This window comes from Lepidothrix coronata, unplaced genomic scaffold, assembly GCF_001604755.1.
Source record: "Lepidothrix coronata isolate B3197 unplaced genomic scaffold, Lepidothrix_coronata-1.0 Scaffold21, whole genome shotgun sequence".
Taxonomy (NCBI): Eukaryota; Metazoa; Chordata; class Aves; order Passeriformes; family Pipridae; genus Lepidothrix; species Lepidothrix coronata.
Window position 1 is genome coordinate 5,276,286 of NW_016690201.1, and position 12,459 is coordinate 5,288,744.

General features: G+C 37.0%; 1 long non-coding RNA gene across 1 annotated transcript; it reads right to left on the reverse strand.

Annotated features, from left to right (window-relative positions):
* Positions 1 to 2,127: 2,127 nt before the first annotated feature.
* Positions 2,128 to 6,140, reverse strand: LOC108493916. The gene is made up of 3 exons (XR_001873648.1): positions 6,072 to 6,140; positions 4,314 to 4,381; positions 2,128 to 2,159 (listed from the first exon to the last, which is right to left on the reverse strand). It is a non-coding gene; the product is annotated as an uncharacterized LOC108493916 (long non-coding RNA).
* Positions 6,141 to 12,459: the final 6,319 nt, after the last annotated feature.

Genomic DNA, 12,459 nt, shown 5'->3' on the forward strand with positions numbered 1-12,459 from the left:
GAATTGAATACCCCAGGATGTCTTTCAGTACCACACCGCAGGCAACTAAATTTAGATGTCTAAATGTAGCAGAACAATTCAAATGCATAAACACATCTGTGTAGAGCTGTTCTAGACCACAGAATACCTGGAACACCTGCTTAGAGCTGCCATATGTGACAGCAGATCTGTGAGAGATCTGCAAAGGGCCATCTTGGGATGGCAGGATACCGTAGGACATCTAAAATGCTGTTAGACACCTAATTGTAAGCACTTGAATTGTTCTGCGAAGAGACCATTCAGCTATGAATAGGAAAACAACTGGTGTCATTTGGCAGTTTGTGAGGGCTTTGAGACACACATTTATGTCCAGTCCTCAGTGGGACTCCTCCCAATACCTACAGAGCCTTTTTTCAGATACCTGAATCCTGCTCTGTTCACCTAGATTCATACTAAGTGTATGTAGAGTCAATGCACTTCTGGGAATCACAACAGGAAAGAGAAGTTATGTTTGAGAGATGTTAAGAGTTAACAGAAAATGTATGTAAGTTTAATGTAAAAACTACTCTTCCATGGATCTTGACAATGTCTGTGACACATAAAGATTTTTTTTTCTGCCCATGCCAAAGGCAATGTAAAATGAAGCATTTTGCTGAGCTAGTATTTTCTGTTATAAAACTAATGTTTTGCAGCAATGTTTTTCATCAAATATACCGATATATATCTATTTTAAAAAGAAATATATTATTTCTTAGAAAACTCTTAAATTACCATACTGTCCACAGTTTAGGAGGGGTCATGGGACCTTTCCAATGCCTACATGCTCCTATTTAAGTCTAACCAGTTGACTTCAGAGTAATATGAAGAGATAAGACTGACTTACTCCCCAGAGCGTGGCCTCATATGGACTGGAACAAAGTGGCAAAAAACCCCACGTAGTAAGCCATGTTTTTACACTTCACCTCCATAAACTCCTATTTGGATGTAGAAGAGAGATTCTGAAAAGCAGGCTCTGCCAAAATCAGGGCACCAGATGCCACACTGGAAAATTGCCTGGTTGATCTGTGGCATTTGGAGGCAATGAAGGGAAAGGCCATTGCATCAAGTGAATAGGGACAGAACTATACAGAAAATAATTTGTGGGTACTTTATTGAATTATGATACACTTACAGACTGTGGCAATTGGATTTCTCTAAACCTTCTGTACTTGACTTTGTAACTTTAACATTATATCACTATATTTTTTGAAAAATATTGCTGCAAAATATTAATCAAAACAGATTATGATTGAAAATACTTGTTCAGAAAAAAAACACTTTTTAGTGGATTTGCAGAACAAATACAGCCCACACAACAAGATTTCTCCAAAATGAAAAAGATATTTCAGGAAAAGAATCCAATATACATTCTAAGAAAGTATTTGCATTTGCTTTTTTCATTACTGTTTTACATTGTCTTTTGACATATTAGTAATGGCACATAATCACACAGGCTACAGGGTGAGAGATTATATTATAATAAAATGAAAAAAAATCATACTATGTCCAAAATATTACAGAAATGAATAATTCTGGTCACATTTGGGTAGTCAAAGGGAAATTCTGACATTGGTTTCCTGCTAAGCAGAATAGAGAGGAGCCTTTCAGGAAATCTTTATGGAGAAAAGAGGGAGATGTTCAGTGGTCCATATCTTTATTTTCTTGTCTCCCTTTCAGGGGAGAATATAGAATGCTTAATATTTGGATATTTCTATTTTCAGTTGGGAGAGACAAGTTGTATTATAAGAACATAATTTGTGTTCATATTTGTTCTGTTTTCCAGAAAGATGTTTTTCATAATGGATTTTGTAACAGGACCAATAGCATCAGACAAGCCCATTTATTCCGGTTTTGAATGTTTCTCTTAAATTTGGAATTTTTGTATTTTTCACAGCACAGAAAACACACCATAGGACTAGATTTACTTCCTCTGTGTGCAGTGGCAAAACTGAAAGCTAGAGCATTATGTGTCTCCTTCCACAACTTTGGAACCAAATTTGCTGAGTGGTCTTGATTTCTCCAGTTTTACATAGTAAAAAACTCACATTTGGCAACTGAGAAAAAAAAAAAGTATCATACAAGACTTCAAAATTTTAATCAATTACCTCATTAGAATCTTTATGTTGTAGAATCTTGTGTCACTGTAAAAAAATGTTTAGGACATTGCTGTTAGTACATTTTTAAGTAAAATTCCACATATACTTATAAAAATCTCTTCGGTTTGCATTTTGTTGGAACTCTGGTTTAATGGGAAAGTGGAGGTTAATTAAAAAGAACAAAAACTGCTCAATATTATTTCCACATAAAGAAAATATTATAACAGCAAAGTTTATGGACAACATGGGCGTGCAACTGACTTTTTAATAGTTACAGCCATTAAAATACACAGCTTACAACCTTTTACTTGTTAAAAAGTGTAATTTACCTTTAAAAATTCAATAGTGTAGTATAAACATAATGATCAAAAAGTCCACAACTGTGATAACAACTGTGGAGTGACTGAATTATTTCATACATATAAAACACTTGATCATGCAAACTGTGGGTGAATATAAACAGATCAAGAGAACAACCTCATATCTACTGAAAGCATTCCTGTGGTTCAACACTTTCCTTAGTGTAAGGTGATAGAAATGCTACACAAAAGGAGAAAAAAACCTCCTGATGGTTTCCTGGAAAACCCCAGCACCTGAGGAAACATTCCCAGAAACTGATAGAGGGATTAAAACAAAGAAAGGAGTGATAGGGAGACAACACAACATGCCTTTTTTCCGAACATCTTGGCTGCCAGGAACTCTGGAAGTGGACCCTTGGGCCTATTTCATCTGTCTATCACCCCAAAATTAGTTTATTGACTATAGCCATTTGAACTGCTTAAGAAAAAGGTATAAAAAGAGATTGAACAGGAGCAAAAACAAGGGAGAAGTTCCATCCACTCTATGGAGGTAACCGATGGGCTGCCTTTTTCTCCTTCCACCTCCTTGGGATGCCTTGGGCTGAGCAGTCGCTCTGTACACATACACTAACTTTACTTTTGCTCCATAGCACTTTAAAATTTGTACTTATTACCTCATTGTAAGTTGCTTTTGCTCTAGCATGCGTGTGCCTATGCTTGGCTTTATTATTACTGTTACACAGTTTGTGTTTTTGCAGTCAGACCCTATTCCAGACACAACGAACCCCATAAATTGTCACAAATTTGTATTAATAAACATGTTATTTCGTGAACTGTTAGAGTGACTCTGTTTTTAGGTGCTGACAGTTCCATCGACGGCAAAATAACTCATAGGAGAAACCTGCTGAGGGGTTTTCCTACCGCTATTAAGTGCAGCCCTTATATAAAAATGTCCTGTCCATCTCAGTGAACCTGTTAAACCAAGGGTCTCATTAGGTGAGAAGTTAACAGGCTGTTTTGGATGTTAAAAGGCTTTGATTTCCTGGGGGGGAGGAGGGCGCACTGATAGACAAAAAATAAATTAATAGAGGTTGTTGATGGATGGACAGTAAATTCCTCTTTTCTGCCCCTTTTAACATGACACTTAGAAAGGGACCACAGCTAGTTAGTAACGGCACTTCATTAGGGCGACCCATCCAGTTCCAGAAAAAGAACAAAATATCAGCCCTAGTAGCTTTATTCTCCCATGAATACCACATGAGCAAATACAGAAATGGAAGAATATTTCTCTTGTACAGTAGGTAAAGGGGGATAGACTTGGGCTGATGAGGGAATCAAGACCACTTGGTTTATAAATGTATATAAAGGTACATAAAAAGAGGGGGGGAAAATCCTAATCCTAGTAAAGATTTGTTTAGCAATACTGCAGTATGAAAATGAGTACTCTCTCATGTCTCCTCATTGAGTCAAAAATAGCTATTATATGTAAAAGTATACAAATTATCACACTGTGCAGCTACAAGCTCAACATGGTTTGTTTCTCATCAATCTCGAATCACATTCACTGCATCATTTTTTTGGAAGGCATGTTCATTTAAGGTCCTGGAAAAATTATTAGGATTTGTATCTTCCCCTTCACTGAAACTAATTAATATAGGCTCTACTAAATATTTAAATTACTATTGGGGAATGATTTTCATGTTAATATGTGTTTGATTAATTTATTTTACCTAGTCATTTTTACAAGTGAGGTGTGATTATCATGTATGAATCAATCTCTTTTGAATATGTACTTCCAATACACTAAGTGGATGCAGTAAGTCACTGTGAACTGCATGGTTTTGGGGACACTTTTTTCATCATGGCTGTGAAAGATAATGTTTGCAATCAGTTTACTTACAGTTATATTTTATCATCCAGTTTTCTGTCTCTCCCCACTTTCCACTTACAGATTCCATTGCTTTTGGTCTGTTAAAGGAAAATTTATTTGATAACAGTCTTCAGATTGATGGCAGAGCTTGTACGAGATGACACATTTCACAATAAAGCTATTAATTACCACCTCTGGCTGTTCAGGGAGAAAAAACAAACGTGAATCTACCTTAGAGTTCATGTACATTTTGTTTAGTCAGCATCCTTTGGCAGGAAAGAGAAATGCAATGGACTGTTTAGTGAGCTGTTTACACTTGCGTTATACAGAAAAATGATCAATCTTTGACACAAAGTAAACTATTGGAGTAGAGGTGGAGAATCATATCCTGGGCTGCATGAAAAGAAGAGTAGTTAGCAGGTCCAGGGAGGGGATTCTACTCCGCTCTGATGAAACTCCACCTTCAATGCCTCATCCAGCTCTGGGACCCCCCATATAAGAAGGATGTGGAGCTGTTGGAGCAAGTCCAGAGATGGAATAGAAGAATTATCAGAGGGCTAGAGCAACCCTCGTATGAGGAAAGGCTGAGACAGTTGGAGGCGTTCAGCCTGGACAAGAGAAGGTTCCAGGGAGACTTTCTAGCAGCCTTCCAGTACCCACAGGATCTACAAGAGAGCTGAGAGGTACTTTTTACAAGGACAGGACAAGGTGGAATGGCTTTAAACTGAAAGAGAGTAGGTTTGAATCTGATATTAGGAAGAAGTTCTTTACCGTGAGAGTGGGTCAGACACTGGAGCAGGTTTTCCAGGAAAGTTCTGGGTGACCCACCCTTGGAAGTGTTCAAGGCCAGGTTGCATGGAGCTCTGAGTAACCTGGTCTAGTGGAAAGTGTCCCTGCCCATGGCAGAGGGATTAGAACTGGATGATCTTTAAGGTCGCTTTCAACCCAGTGCATTCTATGATTCTGTGATTTTATGAAAGTCACTAGAAATCTCAAGTTACTTCTTGGTTTCTAATTAAACCAGACAGGTCTCTGATTGCTACAAAATTCCAAATAATAGGCGAGAACACACTGTCTTTACATCCAGAATGCCAAAAAACTGAAGGGACTAAAAGCTGAGACATGTTTCAGGAAATATGGTTAAAATTTTATGTTTAGATTAAATACTTATAAGCAGTGAAGTTCACTGGGTTTGGGTATCCAAAAAATTGTGTTGCCTATCAAAAGCAGGTTTAATATAAAAGTGAAAGTAGAGCAAAGATCCTTCTACTCTTCTACTTACTAGATGGTTAAAGCACATAGAAAAAAAATAGGACTAAATTCTAAAATCAAGAAACCAAAAACTAAAATTTATCTAAAATGATATAAGTGGAGGCTGTGGATAGAAGAAGTGTAAGGATGGGAAAGGGTATAGGAAGAAAAGGATCAAGGGAGACCATCCCACTGAGTCACAAGGCTCAGGGTGGACCCCCTTGCCAAACTTAGCCTGGTACTTGACCAATGGCTTAGGCCTAAAGGTTTAAACAGCACTTAAGTTTAACAGCACTGAATTGATAACTGAAGATAAGAAATTTAACAACAGATTCTATAGAATTTACTATAAGCACAACAGTAACTCACTTATAGGCCTAAATCACATATGAATCTAATATACTCAAGAATCACAGAGAGCAACGTTCACAGTATCTCTGCTGTGGCATATTCACACTCACACACACACAGACCCAAAGAGTCTGTACAAGGCTGATTCCTGTGAAAAATTCCCCTCCAGTTCAGTGAAGTACTCACACTGGATGCCTTTGCATCTTCTCAACAGGCAAAGAGTTAAGACTTGAGGAGTGGGGGTATCAGCCGGGGCTCCATCATCGGAGTTCTCCAAGTACAACAACCTTGAGAGTTCTCCAACCCTGAGAGGTGTCCCAGTCAGAGGGAGGTTGCTGGTCACAGCCCTCTGCAGTCCAGGATAGCTCAAAGGGTCTCATTTAGGACCACAGCTTATAGGGTCACAATAGAGTTGGATTTAGTCATAGTAATTTTCCATCCTGGCTGCAATTTAGGTCAGTAACTTTCTTTGAAAATTCAATAACAAAAGTGTTGTTCCACTTGGGCTGTTATTCAAAAAATAAGTTTCCAAGGCTGTTTAATAAAAAAAACTCAGGAGCTCATTATACAGCACTAGTTCCTGGGAGCAGACAGTGCTTCTGATAAGCTCAGGAGGAGCTGAGCCCACGTGCTGTTCATCAAGGCTGAGGCCTAATGAGCATTTCTAAGATCATGGTATGGCCCAAGGGGGGGGGGGGATTGTACCACCACAGTATGTTTGTTTAAAGCATGCTAGAATGCTCAGGACATTTATCAAGAGCTCAGCTATTATCTATGTTTGAATGGAAACGAATGTTATTGACTTGCAAACAAGTGGCCTGGGAACATCCATTCTTCAGATCAAACACTGTGCAAGAATTATACCTTACTGTAAAATATGCCAATTAAAACATAATACACAATTACAGCACATATAATTTTAGCTGCAGTATTTCATTACACAATTTTTGCAAAATACTTTTAATTATTTGGCTGATTTTTTTAATCACTAATCTCAAATCTTTAGAACTAGTCAAGTTGAGAAAACAATTGCAGTGATCAAACACAAGATCCAGATTTAGAATACTGATGCTACAGTTTTGACATGAATTCTGATTAAAGGATAATTGAGTACCCCAAGTAAAACATTCTGATATTTGAGTTACATGTAGAAAAACCAAATTTACCTCTCTCCTCTTCAGCAATCTGCCCTTAGATGTAGCATTAATGAAGATGCCTAATTATATTGACAGATAAGAAAAAGTATGACATTTTCTCTTTCTGAGAGATTAAAGATATGTGCACTCTAAAAAACACAGTGGTATATCAAAACATGATGATGATGATGATAATGATGATGATGATGATGATTCTTCAGCTCAGAGTTCCTGATTTTTTTCACAACTGACATCATGTTTAACACATCAGTCTATCAACAGAATTTCCTCCCAAAGTGAAAATTGTATTTAATAATACTTCTGTATGATTTTTACCACAAAAGGCAAATTATTGTTATTATTACTATTATTATTATTATTATTAATATTAATATTATTTTTATTATTTCTTCTTAGTAAAACAGCTTCTGAAGAGTGAGGCCACAAGACCTGAATTCTGATGTAATTCTGTGGTTGTTTACTCTGTGCATTAGGCAAATGAAGCTGTCTGGCTGCTGCTGTGTACAGTTTCATTTAATTTAAATTAAAGGAAGAGATTAGAGCATGTTTCCACAATCAGGCTGATTTGTAATTAAGTATAAAACTGTTATATATACAGTATTTATGATACTCTGTGGGAAAAAATTAGAAAAGATTCCCTATAACAAGAAAGCATCTACAGGATCTGTTTTGGTGTGATAGGAGAGGATAAAGATGCTTTGGGATTATTCAGTGATTTATACTGTCTGCCACTGAAACAGAAAAACTCAGTAGCGTATTTAAAAATATATGTATAATAAAGTGCAAAACATAAAGTATCTTCTACCTTGTCCCACTGAAGTGTCTTTCAAGTGACATTTTAATGGGCTCCATTCACATAAATCTTGTTTTCTTCCATATCTATAGTGCTGCATCATCTTCAAATACACGTTTCTTATTAACACCAAGCTGCAATCCAGAAATGTGTGAAATATATCGAAAGGCTGAAAACATCACTTCCTCCTTTCTAAATATACAACCAAGACATCACTTACAATATGATTCGAAACATAAAGCATTACTCCAATTAAATGTAAAAACATTTTTAGCCATAAACTAATGCCGTGCTATAATATTCACCAACAATAACACATTAATTACCACAGCCACAAGCCCGTGGTTATGTGAATTCTAACTATCAAGGCCGATCATAGCTCTATATCAGTCCAAGTTAAATGAAACCCCAGTTTTTTACTATAGCAGTTCATTACTATAGCAACCTCTGAAATGCAAAACTATAGGAAAACTTACGCTATCACTGCTGAGAATAGAAATTTCTAAGTATGCTTTTCCATGTAATTTTCCTTTTCAACAGTCTTCATCAGCTTCTGTGACAGAAAAAAAAACCTGAAATGTGTGTAAAATAATCTTCTATTGCTTTGGGGCTTTTGCTTGTTTTGGTTTGGGGTTTTGATTTTTTTTTTTTAATATAATTATTTAACATTCTTCTTATCTCTTTTAAGAATGGTTGTCTGTGTTGTTTTTGGATTCAAGACTGGCAATTGTTTCCTCAAATGAAAATAATACAGAATGTGACTTAAGTTTAGAAAAATGTATGAAAACCAGAGAGCAAGTAAAAAGAAAATAGGCATAGGCTGAAGAGCAGGCATGAACTGCCATCATCAAAAATCAGAGTACCACAAAGATTCTCATCAATCAAGGATCTGCTCCCAAAAAATACTTTTTTCCTGGAGAAGAATGTTAAAATAGTGTCTGCTTGAGGAATTTATAAACAAATCCAAGTATTCTCATGCTTTCTCTAAAGAGATAGGTATTATCCTACCATAAGCAAGCTCTGTATCTATGGACAGGACACAAATGTTATATTTTCTCTAGCAACTATAATTCATTACCTCTTCTCCATATGAAGCAGGATCTGTGCTACACATTTAAGTGAGCTCTGTGTCTGCAGTCCAAGTAAAAGAAATATACAGTTCCTACAAGCCATAAACCTGGCCACTACAGTTGTTGAATGCATTTATTGATTGCACAAAGTATGAAGAAAAGAGTGAAAGGATGGGGGGTAAAAAGCAATTCATTGTCACTAATTCTCAGTTGAGAGGTGATATGATGTGTGCTGAACTTAGTGGGAGTTAAGACAGATCATCACCACTTGCCCTTTGACTTCCTTGAAGACACAAATTACTTGCTCCTACTGCAGGCAATGGGCACAGGGAACTACAGGGACAGAACTGCTATTCTTAACTCAAAGATGCAAGAAGTGTCACAAGAACTCCCTCCTCACCTTTAACTTTTAATGTAATGGGGAGAAAAAAGCCAGAGCAAGAGATATTGTTTGAATTTGAGACACTTCTGTAATTCCAGTACTGCCACTCTATAATCTGGACAAGGCTTGATAACTCAGCACTTCTTTTGTAATAGTCTTTGCTCATATCTTCTCTTAGAGAACAATTTAATAAACAATATCTATTACAAAGGCAGTGAACCACTTATGTTAACTGTAGCTCAAATATGCCTTTCTTACAGAAAGACATTAATATCAGTGACAGCTATAAACCATATGGGGTTTTTTTGCTTAGTTTTTTTTCCTCCTCCTTCTCTACTTTTTTTTTTTTCCTAGTGCTATAATGTATAAAAAGGGAGAAAAAATACAAAAGAATAAAATACTAACAAAGCAAAGGTACTGAGAATAAAATCAAAGTTTATTTTTTTCCACACATGGTTTTTGCTTCATTAGCCTGGGGACATGCCACTCTGCATACAAGCAGCCAAAAACTTGTGACAGAGTTCTCTACTTTGTGTTTAGTTACCAAATTTAGCTACATATGGGTATATGTTTTGTAACTTTCTGCCCCCTTTGTTATTCAATGAGATACAGGAAGTAAGAATACTTCTCATTTCTCTCAATACTACACTACATATCATATATATCTAATATATCTAACATATATAGGGTGTAACCCCAACACAAAGCTCTAAAATAGCAAAGTATAAATGCCAGCTAAATGTTGGTTAAATTGTAGTGTTGATCTACCATTTTTTAAAGTTATAATATCCATCATGTAACTAGAGTACATAGTTTTTTGCTTTCCTTTACAAAAATAAAAGTTTTGATGAATGATTTACAAACGAAAGCAATCAAGCAGAAGATGAAAAACATCATTAAAGCCTCAGGCAGATGATAACTCAAACAAATCCATATTGGTTGCTGCCCTGCATGGTTCACCTTTCAAAGCACCAGAATCTGTGTGTTCTGCTTTTGAATATTCAAAATAAACTTCCTCAGTTTTTGATCTAGAGAAGAGAATTTATATTCGGGAACACAGGACAGAAGTGTCATCTTGCCAGGGAGCATGGCAGGATGGGGCTCAGCCCAGGTGGGGAGTAACAGAATCACAGAATCATTTAGGTTGGAAAAGACCTCTGAGATCACTGAGTTTAATCACTGACCAAACCTGGGCAACTAGACCAGAGCACTGAGTGCCACAGCCAGTCATTTCTTGAGCACTTCCAAGAACGGTGACTTGACCACTTCCCTGGGCAATGACATTCCAATGCCTGACAAACCTTTCTGTGAAGAAATTTTTCCTGACGTCCAACCAAACCTGATGTCCCCTGGCACAGCTTGAGGCTGTGTCCTCTTGTCCTGTCACTCGCTGCCTGGGAAAACAGGTTGAAACCCCACCTGGCTACAACCGTCTTCCAGGGGTTTCTAGAAGGTGATAAGGTTCCCTATGCCTCCTTTTCTCCAGGCTAAACACCTCTTAGCTCCCTCAGCCCCTTCTCATAGGACTTTCTCTCTAGACCCTTCCCCAGCTCCATTGCCCTTCTCTGAACTTGTTCCAGCACCTCAATATCTTTCCTAAAGTCAGGGGCCAGGACTGGACACAGCACTTTCAGGGTCTAACAAATAAAAGACACACCTGGGTGGAAGGCCCAGAGCAAGGGACAGCAGAACACAGGCCTGTGAACACATTCACTACTTTTGTTCATATAAAGCCAGAAGAAAGATGAGTATGCAAGGATTTACACCAAAATAAAAGTTGTTCTGAGAATATAACATTTTCAGAAAATCCTTTGGGTATGAAATAAGATGGTGTTGGAAAGAGACATCTACTTTTTTTAATAGACTGTAGATAATACTTTCCAGTAAGGACCTTAAAAAACCCCAGCTATTTAGATTATCAATAGGTAGTTTAAGTAGGTTCAAGTATTACTTCAAGTGAAAACAGTTGAAAACTAATGGACATCCCCTCTAGTGAAGAAGGAAAAAAAACCCAGTGGCACCCAATTGAGTTCAATATAGCAAAAGTCAGGATGGGGAAAAGGGCCAACATTTAACACCATTGAAGCATATGAGGTTATTGTACATATGATGTGAGAGAAGAAAATATCTTGAGATCATGTTTAAAAACATCTAAAACTCCAAAAGTTTAAAGTTCTCTAAACTTGTTAATATCTAAAAATGTGGACTATACATAATGAATGACAGAACTGTACAAAAGGGTTTGCCTGTACCCAGTAGGCATAATCTCCACAGTTTACTTCTGTATGAATAAATAATGAAAACTTCCTAAATTTAGAATAATAAAGCCTTTCCACTAGGCCAGCTATCTAAGCCCATGGCCCAGAACTCTTGCGTTTTGGGGTTTTTTTTCCCACTGGTAATGAAATATTTTATGTAAACCAACAGATTATACAAAAATAGCCTCTTAACTTCCTATTGTCTCTTTCCCTTATTCTCTCTTTTCTAGCTGCAGATAGAGACAGAGGAACAGTTACTTTACTGTTTTTCCCCTCATGTTTTTCACTCAATATAAACTGTACTAGAATGTTATCAGCTAAGATAATGCCCCAGTGAAAGCTCATATTTCTGAGAAACATAGACCTTTTCTCTCACTGTAAGAAGCTCCTCTGTTATGAATCGTCTTATTAGTCTTCACACATATAATATATTAACAATCTAAAGACATCTTTAGAGAGAACAGCAGGAAGGACTGCAGAACACATCATCACCAAAACTGAGGTCTTTAGCAAGACATGACAATAGTCTTTGTCCCATCTCCAAAGTCTGACAGGGATTCCTCAGAAATTCCCAAGGCCACACACACAAAAAAAAAAAAAGCTCTGACTCTAAATGTGATGCTTTGTTTGCTGATCTGATTCCTGATTTTCTGACCAGTAATGCCAATAAAGATCACAGATGTGTTGTTACTGGCAATAAGAAACTGCCAAAATGTGCATAAATATTAATAGAAGCTATTTGCCTGCAAGACAGTTACTTCCTTTCAGGCTTGTTTTCTGTTAGCTCAGTGGTTTTAGGAGTTTCAGCAGACTCTAAACAGCCCTTCTCATCCCTAGGTTGTTTTAGTGGTTGCTTGCCTGCTGTGCCTATCAAAACTCTCATTCCTCTCTGTACTATCCCATCCCTTCTTTTT